The following is an 18,280-nucleotide window of genomic DNA, read 5'->3' as shown; positions in this document are numbered from 1 at the left end:
CTGAGCAGATAGTTGTTTCCTCTCCTGTTCTACTAAGAAGTTATAAGCATAAACCAAAGATTCAATGAAATCAAACTAAGAATTCATTTAAATGATCTATTGAACTGCAGCATATTTTAATTTCTCAGGCTCTGTTGATGATCTTTCATGATGCACCGGCCTTTTGAACCATAACAAAGACTTGTATATGAAAGACATTATATGCAAGAATGCACACACAATAATGCATAGAAAAGATAGAGGAATAGATTTAAAAATATGATTCTTTAGTATATTCCCAGGCTTTAATATTTCTCAAACTGTACAGTTTCTCTGCAATTAGTGACTTTAGTGTAATACTGTTTTGACCAGTTTTCATTTGAGCATCTGCAAAACTTGTCGTATTCACAACATCCATTGTGATGGTCAAGCTCTCCATAGCTAATCATGTTTGCTGAGAAAAATTGCTTTTGCCTTTGATTTAACTTGTCTCTCAATAGCTTTAATAGGTGACCCTTAGCTCTTCAGGAGTAACCTTTTCCAGGTTGAAAAGTCAAAGCTAACTTAGTCCTACTTGTCTTAGTTGCTTTTAGCAAGAAAGCCAGTCCAACACTAGGAATCATCCATTTCAGCCTTCTCTGTGTTTTCCTGGCTTTATTACAACACTTCTGAGGTACTACAGACAAAATGTCTCTCTGACAGTCAGCTAAACACAAATTATAAATATCTTACCTTCTCTTCCTCAATTATTTTTCAGCACTTCACCAAATAAAGCCAAGAAAAAATCCAAATCCATCCTGGAAACATGTTTTCAAAGTGATGAAAAATGGAATGGTTAAGGATACTGTTCTTTGCTAGATTTCTTCCAGACCACAGTGTTAAATAGGATTTAGTAGGATATTGAATAGCTATCACACCAAGAGAGAAGGGTCTGCATCCTAGGGAAAGACAAAGACTGAAAAGAATGTATGGTCACAAGAAAAGAGTAATAAAATCTGACCTCCCATTATACATATATGGAAAAACCAGTCAGAGAATCTTTTAAATGTCACTTTCACTAGGGTCATGGCACTGGTGGGACTAGTAAAAGAACATAATATAAAGAGCTAATGAAAATGAGTTTTAAACTAATACTGAAATCCTCTGCAAGATGATGCAGAGCCACTTTTTTTTTTTTCCAGGCTGAAAAATTATAATTTTTTGGGTAAAATTTGTTTCTCTGATGAACATAAAATACCAAGGTTACACCTAATTTATCTGCTGGGAGAAGATGCCCTGGAGTGGAGATTTTTTGGTAGTCATGACCCATGGTTTCCATGCTGCTTGGAAGGCAGGATTTTGTTTACAAAGAAGTTGGAGTGTGGGTGATGGGAGGGGAATGACATATGCCTTAGTCTCACTCTGATAAGGAGCTGGGATGGTGCCAGAGTGCCATATAGACAGAGCTTAAACACTGGCTTCCTTGCAGAATACATAAACCTCTGCTGTGAGGAAATACCAGATATAAAATGGGTCTTTAATCTTGCAGACAAATTCCAATTAGGAAAGCACCACACGCTTTTTACACCAGGCATGATTAATCACTGGAACAAACTACCACTAGAATTGATGAATTCACCCTTTCCTGACGTCTTTAAGTCAAGACTGCACACACTCCTGGAATTTATGTGATAGCCAAACACATGTTATAGTCAAGTACAATACTTGTTATTGAGGTTAATATTGTGGGTAATCTTTTTTCTTTTCTTTTAATACAGTGGAGGTAAAGTTAGAGGTCTTTTCAGCCTTGGAATCCTTTAAAGCTGATAGAGAGTCTTATTATGGACAATGCTGCTCTGTTCTATACAAGATCATCCTCCCTGTATTCTTATCTTGCCCTTTCCCTGTGTTGTATGTGACAGAGTTTCCATTTTAAATTTGAGCTCCTTAAATCTTTTAAAGTGCCTTCATTCCCAAATACATTAATTATTGAATCTAATAGGAACTTGGTGGATTAATGAGACCCTAAACACTTAACTGGATTTGAGTCCAAACAGATTCCAACAAGGAATAAACAAGCAATATGGAGATAAAATACCTATTATTCACCAGCAAGACTCATTCTATGTAACCTTTGTTTTGTAGCAGCTCATTTGTCATGAGAGCACAAAACTGGGAAGTTCTTGGGTCACCAAATCAAATTTCTTGATATTGTCAAGAGACATTTGAATAGCTCTTTTCATAAACTAATCAAAGCCCATTTTCAGAAACTGAATTCCATAGTCCTAACTCTAATATTCTCCCCTCCATCTTATCCATTGTCATATCTCTATTTCCTCTTATTCCAAAATCTAATGACTATATATTCACATTGCAATTTTCAGCCCTCAAAGTCTGTGAATAACTGATTGTTCCTTACCCACATTTAGGTGCTCAGCACTTACATCTCTCTGGAGCGTAGGTGCCAATATATTTAGGCCATGTAACCATACAAGATTTAGTCTTTGTTTTCCTAGGCCAAACTCTTTTAGTTACTCCACTTAAAGACAAGTTCTCCATCTCTCATAACATCACTGTGCTGGCCTTCATTATTCTTTCAGTTATAATTGGTCTTTCTTAATTGTGGATTACATCAATGCTCTGAGGTCTCGGGAGGGCTGTAGATAATAGCAAGATCTCTACATCTCCTGAGAAAGGACAAGCTCTGCATTAGCTTTTTCACAGCAACATCACATCAGTGACTTGCAGCCATCCAGTCACTGTGCAAGACATCCAAATCCCTTTACTTTTCATTAGTTGTGACTGATAAATTTCTGCCTAAAAGTAGAAATTCTTGTTATCTGTCCCCGAGGACACATGCCTGTACTTTTGCTATTGGATTTTATTCCTTTTCTGGTACTCCAGCTCTCACGATCCAATACTTTTCCCAATAGTGCATCTGCCTTCTCCTTGGCATGGCCAGCGCTGCCTATCTAGTTTGTATTGACAAATTTCAGTGGTGGACTTTTTTTATTCCTAACTTATTAGTGCTCACTGCTCTGTGTTATTTGTTCTGAGACTTCATTTGAGGGAAGTAATGGTGATCACTGTCAATAAAAGTATTGCCTGAAAGAATGCTCTTATAACAATCTCTACTGTAATAGCAACTATTGACTGATACACTTGGAGCAATACTTATGCAAGGATTTCTTGGTCCTCAGAAAGAGGAATGACGACAGGGGGCTTCCATTCCTGTTCTGGTAGTGACAGTGAATGTGGTCCATTCCCATGGGGAACACGCAGGGGTTTGTCTGGGCACATAGAGGCTGGCCAGGTGTTAGCACTTTCTTCAGGACAGGTGACTGGAGCTCCATCTTAACAAGAAAAAAACAAAGCTCCTGCAAAGAAATCCTAATCTCCTCAAAATGACATGTCTGCAAAAGGATGTAATTTACTCATAAACATGCACAGGGATTTGCAGATTACCTTTCAGCCCCACCTGTGGGTAGCTCATCATACTGATTGCATGTCTGCTTGGGGGGTTATTTTCACATTAAATTTCCTCTTTTAAATCTGGTAATATATGTTGATGTTATGTTTAATCTTTTAACTTATTTGGATAATTATTAAAATATTGAGTAAATATTGTTGACACAGGACAGTGCATATAAATTACAATACAGTTCTGTCTTTGTTGTATATAAATATTGTGAGTTCACTCATCATGGGCAGTTAATATAAAGTACACAAATACTCACTAAAAAGCAAAGATTATATAATCCCCAATTATCACCAAAAGGATGCTTTTATAATGTCCATCTGAAGGCAAATTCTGCCTATATTCTATCTCAAAGCACATAGATAAGTGCATTTCTCAAAATCTTTGGTGAGTATAGAACTTAAATATGAAGACATATTACTAGTTTCATTAGAAGCACTAGAATATTTCATTTCAGAGACTGGATCTTTGTCACAAGGTAAATTATTAATGTTATTTGGCATCTAATTATTTCCAAATGTTTTTATTGCTATATATTAAATTAGGAGAGACTAGAAAGGAAAGAGTACAATCTGAAATTGACTGCCAACTTTTAAATGAGATTGTTTCTCCCAAGATTATTGTGATTGGAACTGGCATTAGCAGCTCATTGAAGCACATATATTTCTTCTGACATATGCCATAGTTAGATCTTTTTATTGATGCCAAAATGCTTTTCTGTTTTAAAGTATCACCACATAAGACTCCTTCCTAGAAATTGTTTATATTGCAATCATGCATTTTGCAACACCAATATATATTATTGTTGCATTTCATGGATATAACACCAGCTAGTAATATTATGGGTTGTGGTTTTTTTCCATTGCTATTTGTTTTGCAAATACAGAACTGTATTATTTGTGATTTTCTTTCCACTTAAAGAATGTTTCATTACTACATAATGAATAATAATCTCTTTCAGTATTTCTTTTGTGTACAAATATTACTTTCACAGTAATATTTGCTGATTTTCCTCCACAGTATGAAGCTGCAAATATTTGACCTTGACTTACAGATTTGGGTGGAATAAATACAAACTACTGCCTGAACAAAAACTAGATTATATCTAAAAAGGCTGAAGTCCAAGTCTTTAAAGGCTTTAAAATACCTCATTAACATTTTGATTTGTGTTTTCAAAGGAAAAAAAAAAAAACAAAAAAAACAAAATGAAACCCCACAAAACAAAAACCCCAAACAATCAAGAAATCCCAAAAAACCAAAAACACCACTGTATCATGTAATATCCTTATTTATCTTGATAGTATCTCTAAAAATTAGAAGGTTAACTCTAAAAAGTTAGAAGGAACAAGAGAGAACCTTAGGTTCTAAGACTATAACCTTGAGAAGAACTTTGTCCAGTATTTTTGAGTCAAACCTAAGGCTGGAGTTTGAACATATTCATTTGTGGTTTTTGATGCATCTAGATAATCTGTGTTTCAATCTGAAGCGAACTGACAAAGGACTTGGATCTAAACCACCTCAAAAAGCAAGTCCTAAGGACTTTAACACAGTGATACCTCCTTCTTTCTTGCCAATCAGAAGAGATTATTAGTTTTAAATTAATTCTGCAGAAAAAATGTTTGCTCAGTTTCTGATTTGAAGTTGGTTTAGACCTGCCTAGCCTGAAGCAAAAAAGTGAATTCCTAGCTGCCTGAAAATTTTTGGTTTTGTGTCTTTACAACAAAACTTTGATCCGTAGTATAGCTTGAAAATGAGATACAGATCAACATGACTCAAACTGTGGAATTAATTTCCCCTGACCCCAGTCACCCATTCTGTAATTCTATGACTTTGAAGTATTGTTATAGACTCTTGACACGGACAGGGGTAGCAAAAGACATTTCTAGGTTGCAAACAATCTATCCAAAAATAGTCATTTGAAATAGGTCAGATGAATTCTACAGTTACCAATTTTTCTTCATTGACTATAAAAGAGGAAGGAGAATATCCCTCTCAGGAATACTTTATGATGCCCAGTATCTGTTGGCAAATGTCCAAATTGAACACCTCCTAACTATACAGATGAATTGTTCTTTAGGCTCCACAAAGTAATGACAAGATGTTTTCTTTTGATAGATATTTATGCTCTTAGTGTCCATTAACCAAACTAGTTCGTCACTTAAATTTAGGTATCTAAATCTTGAACTCAGCTGAGTTGAAGGGATTTGATAGAGTTGCTTGTAAAGTAGGCACCTACCATTTGAGATATGCTTGAATACCTCAGAAATCATAGAATCATAGAATGTCCTGACTTGGAAGGGATCCCCAAAGATCACCAATCTCAACTCCTGGCTGTGTAAAATACAGCCCCCAAAATATCACACCACATGTCTGAACCTGCATGGGGCTAGTAGGAGAGATAAGAGACCTACAGATGGACCCATGTCCTCTATCCCATCAGGCTGTGGGACATGAGACAACAGACCACAACATTTCAAATGGCAGTAGATGCCTCAGCTTGAGGCACACTCTGGGTGTCAGAATATAACCTACCTGTGGCTGGTGAGTCACTGCAGGGGCTTTCTTTATATAAAAAGACAGAAAGTTTCTAATATTGGGAAAGGAAATAGTGAAAGACCAAATTCTGGAATACAACAGAGCTGCTAGTCTGTTGTGGACTCACCTCAGGTTATTCACTTGGGAGGGGAGATTTGGGAGAAGTTTCTGTGGAGGAATGGCTCAATGTTACAGTTTAAGTACAGCAATTCAGGAAAGCGAACTTTAATGATAAAGGACTGGACAAGAAAAGGAACAGTCATAACAGCCTTGATGATTTGCAAGTCATAGTTCAGATCCCAGTAGTCATAACATTAAAGAAGCAACAATATAATAGGAGTGGTCATGTATGGGTGCTGGTTATTTTTAATGTCTTTACTGGACCCAGCTTGCTCATCCTTTATTTTTCACCTTTAAGATTAGAAGCATGTATCTTGAATGAAACAACATCTAATGGCATACCTCCAGAAAATGGCACTTCAGGAAAAATGCACCCTGGAGTTTCCTAAAGAAAATCAAAACATCAAGATTAACTTGTGCTTCACAAGTTTAATTTCCATTGCAATTACTCCAATGGCTGTTCCGATTTGGTCAAGTCAAGCACAGGCAGGAGTCTTTCCAAGATGCCACTTTCTAGTTTGCACACATCTGATTTTGCTAAATAGCTCTGTATTTTCCAGTGTCAAACCAGGACAGCCTGCCCTGCTGTCAGCCACCCTCAGAACAGGCGATCAATAGCTGCCAACTCTTTCCATGTGGGGCTTTCACTGCCTCTCTCCTTGCACAGCCTGTGTTAGCTTCTGCTGGGGATGTGCAGCCTGATATAAAACTTTCCATTCAGATGAGTAGATTTGACAGATTTGTCTACTTATTAATAGACTAAGTTCAGCAGAATTTAAGATGCAAATTTATTCTTGGCCTAATTTTCTTTTTGCACTTTCCGTCTCTGTTTTCTCCCCTGTGCTTTTTCCTGGGTGTTTACATTCTCTCATCTCCTTTGTAATTCTTAATGTTATTGATATGGACCAATCTTTTAATCTCCCACAGCTCACTAGATTACTTTTGCAGTGAGGGAAGGTGCCAGTGAGGCTGGGAGTCTGTGATCTTTCCTCCTCACATTGTCCTTGTGGGAGGATTATTAATGGCACCCCGAAGGGAAGGGCCAGGCCTGCCTCCCCTTCAGCAGGCAGAGACCACATTTGCAACAGCAGAGAGAATAAACTCCTGGCATGGCCAAGGACAAAATTATAAGAAGCCAGCTGAACTTTTGTAGCATCTGTACTGGCAGAGGTCTTGCAACGGAGCAGGTCACCATGGTGGACATTCTGTGAGGAACAATGGCCACACCAGCAGCCATCTTGTCCTTGTCCTGAGGGGAGAGTGATTCTGTGCTTGGTGCCTCCAGAGCTTCTTTTCCACTAGGGCCAAGCATAGCAAATGTCTGTCTAACTTCAGTCATCTTTTTGGGCACAGTGAGATAGCCTGAGGGACAGAGGAATGGACTTCAGCCTGGTGAAGGAGTGGCATGGGCTGCTGCAGTCCTCCAAGGGCAGCAAGAGAGTCACAGAACTGTGGAATCATTAAAGCTGGAAAGGAACTCCAAGGTCACCAAGTCCAACCTTCAATCTAGTACCACCATGGTCGCTAAACAACATCGTGAAGTGGTTTTATCTTTGTTCCAATATCTAGTCATTCATTTAACACTTCCAGTGATGGTGACTCCACTGCTTCCCTGGGGACTCTGTTTTGATGCTTAACCACTCTTTCAGTGAAGAAATTATTCCTAATACCCAACCTGAACCTCCCCTGGTGCAGCTTGAGATCATTTCCCCTTGTCTCATCCCCAGTTGCCTGGGAGAAGATGCTGATCGCCAAAAGTGCACCCTGCCAGCCCCTCCTGATCCCTGAACTCCAGTGCAGGAGTCTGGCAGCCTCTTCCATGCCAAAGGATCTGAGGGCTGATGGATGCTGCAGGCATCTGCTGTGTGGAACCCTCTGCTGCTGGAGGCCTCCAGATATGGCAGCTGGATAATGGCTTTGGCAGGACACAGGAGCTGAATCCTTCCCCTGCCTTTTTCTCCTCAGCTGTAGGAGGGACAAAGCAGGCTGAGCCTGCTCTCCCCTCTCAGCAGGACAGGAGCTGCTGAGCTGATCAGGATGTACCTCACAGCTCTGAGCCTGTCCTGTTGATTTTGCTGATACAGGATCAAAAGGACACAGGGAGCTGTCATGGACGTTCAGCTTTACCTACCAAGGAGCCGTGGCTGAGGCACTTCCCTCTCTCCTCATCAGCTTTTAAATGAGATGGAACATACGTATATAGTTTTAGGAAATAATGAAACACACAAGCTCAGTTCAGAAAACTTATTACTCTTTGGAAAGCGATGGGAAACTGCTGATGCCACAAGGCCTGGACTGTATGCTAGCAGGGAGCTTCCAGGGTGCTTGATCCATCCAAGTGTATGCACTCCTGGGAGCCAGGAGGGTTCCCTACCCATGGTTCTCTGAGCCCAGAAGCAGGATTGAGTCCTGTGATATGGTCAGGAGGAGGGATTTTTATCACCCTCACAACTTTTGTGATATTAAGACAAAGCAACACTGAAACTGGGCTGCAGTCTGAAATATTAGAACAAAACTTTCTTTGAGGAAGAGGGGTCTTTGCCATCAACCTTCTTCAAAAGATTCTTCATGCCTATCTGTTTTCTGCCTTCCTGTGACTCAGACACCTTCTGTTTTCAGCACTCAGTATCCATCTTCAGCCAATAAAGGCAATAGAATATGGTGCAGCAAATATGTTATCATAATTCAGAATTACCAGGCTTTCCTTCATTTCCCTTTTTAGACTTTACAAGAACATGTTGACTCTTATGGGTTTTTTTTGAGACAAATATAACTCCCATAGCAAAATATTCTCAAAATATCTAGAGATGTATATGTTCTCCACTACCAAGGTATGGCAACAACACAATATAAAGTTTGTTTCTATTTTTGTCAGGGAGTTGACAATTACAGGCTCACTTATATGGTTCCCTGTTTGAGATCCAATTTTTCAAGAGCTTCTTCAGTCTTCCTTTGAAAGTTTTCTGATGCCTTAAGGTGCTTCCGCTGCATACATGATACAGAGCCAGCCAGGTTCAGTCTGTTATGGAATTTGTCCCCTCCTGGCCACCTGGATGGAGATCCCAGCTTGACTGAATGTGGTTTCTGTGGTGGCAGCAGCACTCCGGTATAGAAGCTGCCACTCTAGTATGCAGCTGAAATATTTTTCAAAATGTTTTTCCACACTTTCAAGCTATTTCCTCCACAATAGTGAAAAACAATGGTTGGAAAAAGACAAACCAGCATTTGCTGAAATTCTGCATGTCAGGGTAATTGTTTGCCAACACTTTGGATGTCAAGGATTCCCATTGACTCACTATGACTGTTCTAAGATCTGAGGGTCACCTAAACTACTCCTATCAAAGGCTTTTCACCTCCCAGAGTTCTTGAACAACGCAAATGTTTCATAATAAATAGCGTATTTTAGTTTCAAAGTTCTTTTCTTGCCAAATAATGAGATCGTGGAAGTTTTGTTCTTAATGGATAAATTCTTTATGCCTCTTTTATGCTTAGAGATGGATCAACCAAAACAGAGAATAAATACTGTGACTGTCCTTTGTTCACTTGATGGCAATCACTCGTGAGCTCTCTTAAGGGGTTGAGGTATATTTTGGAAAAGGGGTTTAATTTCTCATGCTTTGTTTGATGCATGGTGGGTGATGCAATTGCTGTTAAGTAGGAATGCTGCGTAGGCACTCATATAAATAAATAGCACTTTTTCAAATCTTCTAACTCTCAGTTTTGTTTTTTTTTTAATCAACCACTGCAAAGCAGTAGAGCTTGACAGGTTTTTAAAATATTTTTAAATTTGAATTTTAATTTTTATTCTGTAAAAATATTACCTTTTTCAAAAATTGCATTGAAAAGAAATGTAACATCCTCTCAAGACCTTCCTTTTACCCATCAAACCTAGGAGCCATTATTTTTTTCTGTATGCAGGTGAAAGAGGAGAGACAAAGGAAAAGTAAAACAACTAAGTTTTGAAAATGTCTTAGACTTTGGAATTTCTTAAAATTATTTTTCATTTTCCATAAAAATCCTACTTTTTCTCCCTGAACCTTTACTGTTTAAACATGATCACAGACTTTTTCTGACTCTTTTTGTGATGCAATCCAAGCTATTGGCATAAGAAGGCAATTCTGCATTATCTCATTAATTACATAAAATCCTAAATAATTTTCCTGTCATTTTAATCTTTAGGTCTGCATTAACTCTCATTTGTTCTTATTCTAAGGAAAATAAAGCATATTTCTAGAATTTAAACCTTGATCTACCAGAGGAAGAAGTTTGCCTTTAGATGAGTAGGTGTTATGGTGGCTCATAGCTCTCATTTTTACTTTATGAGTTGTGATAAAATACAAATCAATTAAACAAGATTTTCATCCTTGACAGAGTGTTTTAACTCAAGCAAAGTGGGAACAATCAACATATAAGTTTAAGTACCATTTACAGGCTGACAAAGGAATTTCTCTTCCATGCAATAGCTAGAGTTCTCCTTCAGAAAGTGGGAAGTCCAAAAACAGAAGGGGAAGCTCCTTATCTCACTGGAACAGACTGATTTCCCCACCGCTGGAAGGGAGTTTCCTGAGCTACTCTAGGATGATGTTGTCATTAAAGTGCAAGGGTTCCATATTGCTAGAGTTTCATACCTCCTTGATGTTTCTTGTACGCAGCTCCTCCAGGTACTGACTTTTCCTTGCCCTCACAGCAGCCACTGACTCCAGTTCCCCTCAGCCACCCAATCCACTCTTTTATAACACTCTGCTGACTGGCTGCAGCTGCGGCCTGTTAACATCAGGCCCGATCCTAATCCTTAATAATTAACCCAGCTGCAACTCTTTAAGGGGTAAGATTACTTTCTATACCACCTTTATTTACTTATATTCTATCCCCCTGCAGGATGAGGTGTAGGAAGGGCTGAAAGAAGGAGTGAAACTGAATCTGCTTTTCAGCTACTTTGGGGGACTTCTTTTATCTCAGAAATGGTTCAAGGTGAAAAGTACTATACCTCCTCCTCAGACTCCACCTCTGACTTCTTACTTTTGTTGAGTAAAAATTTTAGTATTTTAAAATGAAATTGGCAATAGGTCACAACAATAAAAACAGTATTCATTTTCCATAGATAATAATACAAGATATTGCTTGGACAACTCTGTCCCTTGTTTTTGTTTGTTTGTAGAGTCTCTTATTTTCTCTATCCTAACAATTTGGAGGAACTTGTTTTTCTATCATTCTAAGATATTTATTTCCACATATGGGAGAAAATAAAGTTTGACAATTCATCTTGGTCCTTAGTCTTGCAAGTAAACAGCTGAAATAGCTTGCCTATAAAGCTGTGGTGTCCTCACTATCAGTTGAACGGAACTATGATGTGGTAACGTTGTACTCAGACAGTGAAAACAGACTAGCTTTTGCAAAGAGAATGGAAAGCTTTTACTTTCTTGTCTCCTTTACTAAAAAAATAATGAAAGCATTGGGACAAGGAATTTGGGATGCTGAGAGTAAGAAGAAAAGAATACAGACTCTGTGGTGTGCCATGGGCTCCAAACCCACAATAGTCTCAATGCCTATCTCAAAGATCCTACATAAGGACCAATCTGTGAAATGGAAGGTGTCGTTTGCAGGGAAAATAAATTTTTGAATTAAAAAAAACCCCAACATTTGTTCATTAATTGCATGAGCAGAGCACAGCCAGTAGAAAATAAATAGATCCTGTCATACCTGAAATAGGAAAAGGGAGGAGGCGATGGTGAGATGGAAGAGGCAAAGTGATATAAGACATGACATGAAAGCCAAAGTCAGATAAAGTGAAAGACCAAAATAAGAAAAAACAGTGACACAAAGTCATGGTACAGTGTTAACAAGCCAATGTCAGGATAAAGGATCATGGATGTTTTCAAGCTGTCTGCAATTTCCTTCAATAAATTGGCTTTAAAGATTTGCTACCATTTCCCACAGGAAGGTCTGCAGCCCTATTAAGATGTATGGTATTAGTTAAACACAAGTTCCAAGTCCTAATGTAATGTTGTTTTCAGTTCACAGAAAAGGATATTTTCTATTAGAGATTATCATTAATAGCAAGATGCCTGTCACTTGACGTTTCTCAGTGAAAGTATAACTTGTAAAATCTTTCTCAAAATCTGATATATGTCTCAAATATATAATTTGAATCTCCATTCTTGGGCCAAAACCAGTCTTAATCCTTGCTGTAGTGAAGAAAACTCTAGGGATTAATTCTGGTGTAGTTGCCCAGGATATTTGGGATGCCCAGGAGATGCCTGAGCTGTTTGCATGGGGTGGGAAAGTAGAGATACCCATATTATTCTGATCTGGCAGATGGAAACCAGGTGGAATATCTGAGGGCATCTAATATAAGCAGAAGCCTGCTGATTTTGGTGAGAGGTAGGAAGTGAGGAGGAAGAAGTTGGTGTTAGACAGACGTGCTGAAATCCTGTCAGCAGCCAGCTCTTGTCACTGCCTCTATATCATATAAACAGTTGACAGAACGTATTGACACTTTCCAGTGTAAAAATTGTCTCAGTATTACTGTTTTCCAACAGTTTAAAGTGTTGACACCCTAAATGGTGGATCTCAAAGAGAGAGAGAAAGAGGATGCTGTGAAGGAAGGGGGGTGCAAAATGAGGATTTGTGGGCATAGCCTCTAGCTCATCTGGGAATGGAAAGTAATCCCATCAGAATGAACTCTGGATGGCAGAGGACAGGGACGGGGTTGGGAAGGTCTCTCTCACTCCAGAGGCTCTGGGAACATGTTGATATGTGGATTACAGCAGGACTGATGATATGTGAGGGCCCTGAGGAAAACCCATTCAGGAGATGGTGGGATAGAGGCTGGAGGAGAGGGGTCTGCACTGGCTGTACTCCTAATGCTAAGCAGCACCAAGGCCTGTTCACTGGCCCCAAAGCCAGCTGGCACCTTTTGGACACAACCTTGTTGTTAAATACTCTCTGATTCTAAACAAGAAAAAAATGCATTCAGGATTGCTATTGGGAATATTTCTGGCCAGGAATATTTCTGACTAGTTAATGTGTCCAGGCAGCACTGGAACAATGCTAACTGACTGCTGACAGCACCAAGAGGGACTGCTTCAGTGAGAGCCACGTGCCAAGCCTCACATCTCTGCTGTAGCATACTTGATTTAGTAAATGATGTTTGTATTATCCATTTCCAATGCTTTTCCCAATGGCCACTTTGGATGTAGCTTTGTTTTGGGTGCCAGGCAAGTCCAGCTTCAGAAACAGGAGATGCTCTGTGCTGATTTCCCAAGGCGCTGCAGAATAATCCTCACAATGTGTATCCCCTTCCTACACACTTGTGCTTGAACCACAGCTGGATTCCTGCCTGAAGCACTGGACAGATTTCAGGTGTTTGCAGACCCAGAAGAGCTCTGAACACAGTGCAAACCAGAACTCCAGCATCTGAAAACAGGAGCAACAAGGACCATTAGGACCTACTTGTAACTTCAGAGAGAGGGTGCCAAATTATACCTTGTAATGTCAGGATTTCATATAGAGAAGACAAAAAGTAACTATCCCAGACTTTATGTCATCATTTTCATAAAATTAATTTTTGCAGCATTTAGTGGAAAAGTTTTATTTCAAAGAGATTTTAATATTATGAAATTTATTCTTTTTTTGATTCACAACAAAACAAAGCCTGATTACATAAGATGGTCTCAGATATTTGGACCCAAAAAGATCTGTGATTTTTAGGAGAGTCTGGTTTACAAGATCCAAGTCAATCTATCTGTAGGTTTACCTGTAATTGTTGGTCTGTGACAGTCCTGGAGAAATGTCTAGGCAGGAAGCCAAACAACCTTTCATCAAAACATTCTCAGATTCCTGGACCAACATTAATCTGAGCTAAACAATCCTTACAAATGGTTTGATTGTGATCAAATGACAAATGAAGTCAGAATATCTGAGTATTTCCAAATACTTCTGCTCCTGATTAGTAAATCCATTCATGTCTTTCCCAGGTCCCTCATTTCATTCCATCCATTTTCTGGACAGAAAAAGAAAAGTGTTGCCTTCCACCACTTTGTTTTACTTCTCCCTGGCTTCCTACATTAATTTTTGTCTGATAATTTTCTGGATATTTTTAAACCCCTTTATGTATCCTCAAATCTACTGTCACCTGAATTCTTTGGTTGTCTAGGAAGAACCCATAGTGAAATTTCAATTCCCTTAAACTCAAGTCTGTATGAATTTTCAGCATACAGAAGCCATCTGCATGGTTCCAGATAAAGAACAGTCCTCCGCTGGGTGATTTTTTTGGTATTCTTAGTATTAGAAAAGGGGACATGAGGATGTCTTCTACAACCAAGCCTGTTACTCATACTATACTTCATCAACTAAAAAAAAAAATCCAGAATATGTCTAGAGCATTAATTATTAAACTAGGGTAATTTTTATTCCTCTGTTGTGGTTAGTGGCACCAATTGCAGATAAAGGCAGCACTGGCCAGGTGTGACATGAACACAGGAGGATGTGATTGCAAGGCTCAAGGCCAGGGTAAGTACATCACCTTATGAAGACTGAATGTGTGGGCTTAAAAACCAGATCAGGAAAATGTTTGGACACTTTTCTTCTACAGTGAATCCAGCTAGGTCAGATAAGGGATTTACAGCCTCTCAGCTGATTGAATTTTATCTTGTTTTGTCCTGAGGAGGACAGATTATATAAGCAGCAACCCTGGAGGTGATTGGGACATTTGTAAGGGCATATAATTTGTAAAAGCCAAGCCAAATTTTCTCTTCTTGCCTCAAGTTATGTGGGTACTTACAATAGATACAAAGGTTGTGTGTGGTCTGACTTTTTCTCAAGGTAGCTTTGAAATTTCTTGTCTTTTTCCAGACCTGAAGACAGGTTTAAGTATCTGGAAGTTTCTCAATTTTACTTCAGTTAAATGAATAGAAAACACAGTCTTCCTCTACCATTTTCATGTCTTTTATAATCACTAATAAATTATTACTAGAATAATGCTTAAAAAAAAAGCCACCAAAAAAAAAAAAACCAAAAAAACCCACCCAAAACCAACCAACCAAAACCAAACTAAACCAAACCCTCAAAAAAAAAAAAAAAAAAAAAAAAAAACAAAAACAACAAAACAAAACAAAAAAAAACCAAAACTGGCAAAAAGTCCCAGTGCATTTTGTCTTTTATCTCTTTCAGAGCTAACGTTTGTCCCCATAATGTAACATAATTCCCTCTGGAGCTGTACTTTAATTCTTGGTACCCTTGTTCTCCTCTTACAGGCTGAGGTTTTTGTTAGATTGCAGACCTACAGTGAAACTAGTTTTTCCAGTCTCAGCCAAAGGTCTTCTAACTGGTTATCACATTATTGTGTTTTTGAGAGGCACAGTCCAAGGCAGAAGCATCACCAACAGGAGAAAGCTGATGACACCTGACTACTGCTTCAAAAAAGTGCATAATTGCTGATGGGATTGCTATATCAACGAAGGAGTGCTTGAACTTAGTTCAATAAGCTGAAGAGAAATATTTGAATTTCAGAAAATCACACATTTTGAACAAAACCCATAAACAAAAGCAGATGAAAATTTAGTGGTTCACTATCTCGTATTTTCCAGAACCTTCAATTAATGGATATGTCAGTATTGTGTCTGAATGAGAATATCAAAGGGAGGGGACAAGGATTTGTGCACATCTCCAAGTATCTTAAGTATTCTATAGTCATGAAGCTCAGTTTGTTCCCCTGAAATGTTCCCTTGCATAGATCAATAATTGTTGCCCTTTAGCAGCTTTTCCCCTTTTTGTTCTTTGCTTAATTTCTGTAGCAAAACTGAAGTCCTGCAAGCATTTAATGCTTACATGGAAACTTATTCTCATAATAAGTTGTACAAACTGTAACCTGAGCAGCAGATTCACATCCCACATTTTTCGAAGGAAATTGACATTACATTACCTGTGCTCATCCCTCCTGGTATCAAAACCAACTCAAGCCCTCACACTTCCATTTTGCTGCACTGCCTTTAGATGGCATTCAAACAGCCTTGGAAAAATGTTCAAATTTTACTAGTTGTCTCTTATTTATAATACATTCTTATTCACTATTTTAATGCATAAATACTTTGAAGAATAGCTAAGTAGATCAGATCACTAATCCCTGTGAGCTGAGAAAATGAATTATTTTCTCCTATATTTTCTAATTTGACCTCCTTGTTGGCCTACATAAAATTTTTGCCTGATTTTTTCTATAGTCAACAAGGTCAGGGATAACTGAAGCCAATAAAAAAGGAAGCAAACAATGGTGCAACAATAATAGTTTGAAAGATTAATGCTAGTGCTTGAGCTCTCCCAGCAAGATTAATTTTCCTGAAAGCATTAATTATTCCTTTTCCTAGGTCCAGTGCAAGATGAGTAAATGCTGTGCTGATCAACCTTGAAGGTTACAGAGGTTGATGCAGCTCTCTGCTAAGCCTGTGTGTGTCTGAGACTGTGAGAAGATCACACACAGCCTGAAGTCTCCACACTAGAGGCTCTTGCTGTTGTGGTTGCTGGGACCATACAAAGATAGAATCCTCAGTGTTGTAAAAGATTTCTTGGGTTTTGTGTTGCTGAAAAGGCTCCCAAGGTATTAAAGTCTTTTTATCCTGCCCCGCAACCAAAGAAGAAGTTGGGATTCCTCAGTTCTGCTTTTCAAGGTTGTTTATTTTCTCTTATCTATTGCATTCTTTTTCTGACCTGCTGAGATCTGTCCAGCAGGTTGGGTAGAGGCACACTGACTGCCCTCAGGGTGGTTTTATCTTTTTATACTAAAAAACTACGTGTACTTTATTTACAATAATTTTCCAATACCTATCACCTATGTTAGACAGTCTGTCTCTACTCTAAACCAATCCAAAAGTGTCACCATCCCAGCAAAGACGGAGAAGAAGAAGAAGAAGAAAGATAGGACATGCCCAGATCCCTCTATCTTGCCTCTTGAACCCCCATTCTAAATCCCCAAAATTCTACTTTTTCACCCTGTGACAAATAAACTATCATTCTACTCAAACTCTTGTGGCTTGTAAATCTTCACACAAAGTTGGTAATTTTTTTCCATGGGTTAAAATCAAAGGCACAGATGTCTTTGACTCTGTGCCAAGGTCTCTGAGCCCACTGCCAGGGTCTTGAGTCCTTCAGGGCAGCCAGAGGAATGTCCTGGGTTCTGACACTTCTTAGATTGTGTTCACAATCCTTTGGATAGTGTCCACTGCTCCGCATGGATTCATTCTTCTCCAAAAGGTGGATTTCATTCATCTAATGTTGGATGAAAACCACAGAGCTGCCTATACTTGAGATTTAGATTGGATATTATGAGGATGTTCTTTACTTGGAGTAGTGGGGCACTGGCACACGTTGTCCAGAGAAGCTGTGGCTGCCCATCCCTGTCCAAGGCCAGGTTGGATGGGGCTTGGAGCAACCTGAGCTAGTGGAAAGTGTTCCTGCCCATCTCTGGAAAGAGATTGTCTTTAAGGTCCCTTTCCAACCCTTCCACTCTGTGCTTACCTGATTCAGTGAGCTGCCCTGGAAGGCTCTTTCCAGGCACTAAGCAGCATTCCCTTTGGGAATGCTCAGTCTGACCTGCCTTAGAAGGAGTTGTGTGGCCGAGAGCATCGCACAGATCTCTGCTTGCAAAGGGGGGCTGCGGTGGCTGCCTCAGACAAAGAGAAATCTGCCCTGAGCCAGGGGAATTTTGGCACTGTGCAGGACCAGAAGGATGGGCAGCAGAGTTCTCACAGGCTGACAGAACCAGCTCCTGCTGCCAGCCGGGTAATTCTGCACGGAGAGCAGACGTCCAGCCCAGACGCACAGAGATCTGCTCTGGCCAGGCCACACTGTGCTGCATCATCCGCCAACCTAAAGGTTCAGAGACCACTTTGAACACCTCTTCACTCTGCTGCAGGTTGTCTGGTATCTATTTAGACCCAGTATACCAGCACTTGGAGCACTGTCACTGCATGGAAACACTCTCCTAGTTCGCCATTGCTATCAGCTTTTGTTATTTTATTACAAACTTCCTAATATTTATTGTTTCCCTTTGTTTTCCTCAAGTCCTGCTGTAAAATAACTGAACTTTCATTCTGAGATAAAATATTGTCTTCTGATATCAGGAAATATTTGAAAATTGAGTTCCACAGAGCATCAATCAAGTTCAAACAAGCAGAGAAGCCACACAAAAACAAAGCC

The 18,280-nt window shown here is 39.2% G+C and overlaps 1 long non-coding RNA gene across 1 annotated transcript; it reads right to left on the bottom strand.

Annotated features, from left to right (window-relative positions):
* Positions 1-2,642: 2,642 nt before the first annotated feature.
* LOC132071822 (uncharacterized) lies at positions 2,643-10,772 on the bottom strand. Its single transcript, XR_009418202.1, has 4 exons — positions 10,720-10,772; positions 6,434-6,476; positions 6,099-6,139; positions 2,643-3,311 (listed from the first exon to the last, which is right to left on the bottom strand). It is a non-coding gene; the product is annotated as an uncharacterized LOC132071822 (long non-coding RNA).
* Between the last annotated feature and the right edge of the window lie 7,508 nt (positions 10,773-18,280).

Source organism: Ammospiza nelsoni, chromosome 3, assembly GCF_027579445.1.
Source record: "Ammospiza nelsoni isolate bAmmNel1 chromosome 3, bAmmNel1.pri, whole genome shotgun sequence".
Taxonomy (NCBI): Eukaryota; Metazoa; Chordata; class Aves; order Passeriformes; family Passerellidae; genus Ammospiza; species Ammospiza nelsoni.
The sequence above is the reverse complement of the archived record's forward strand: the minus strand, read 5'-3'. Positions and strand labels throughout refer to the sequence as shown.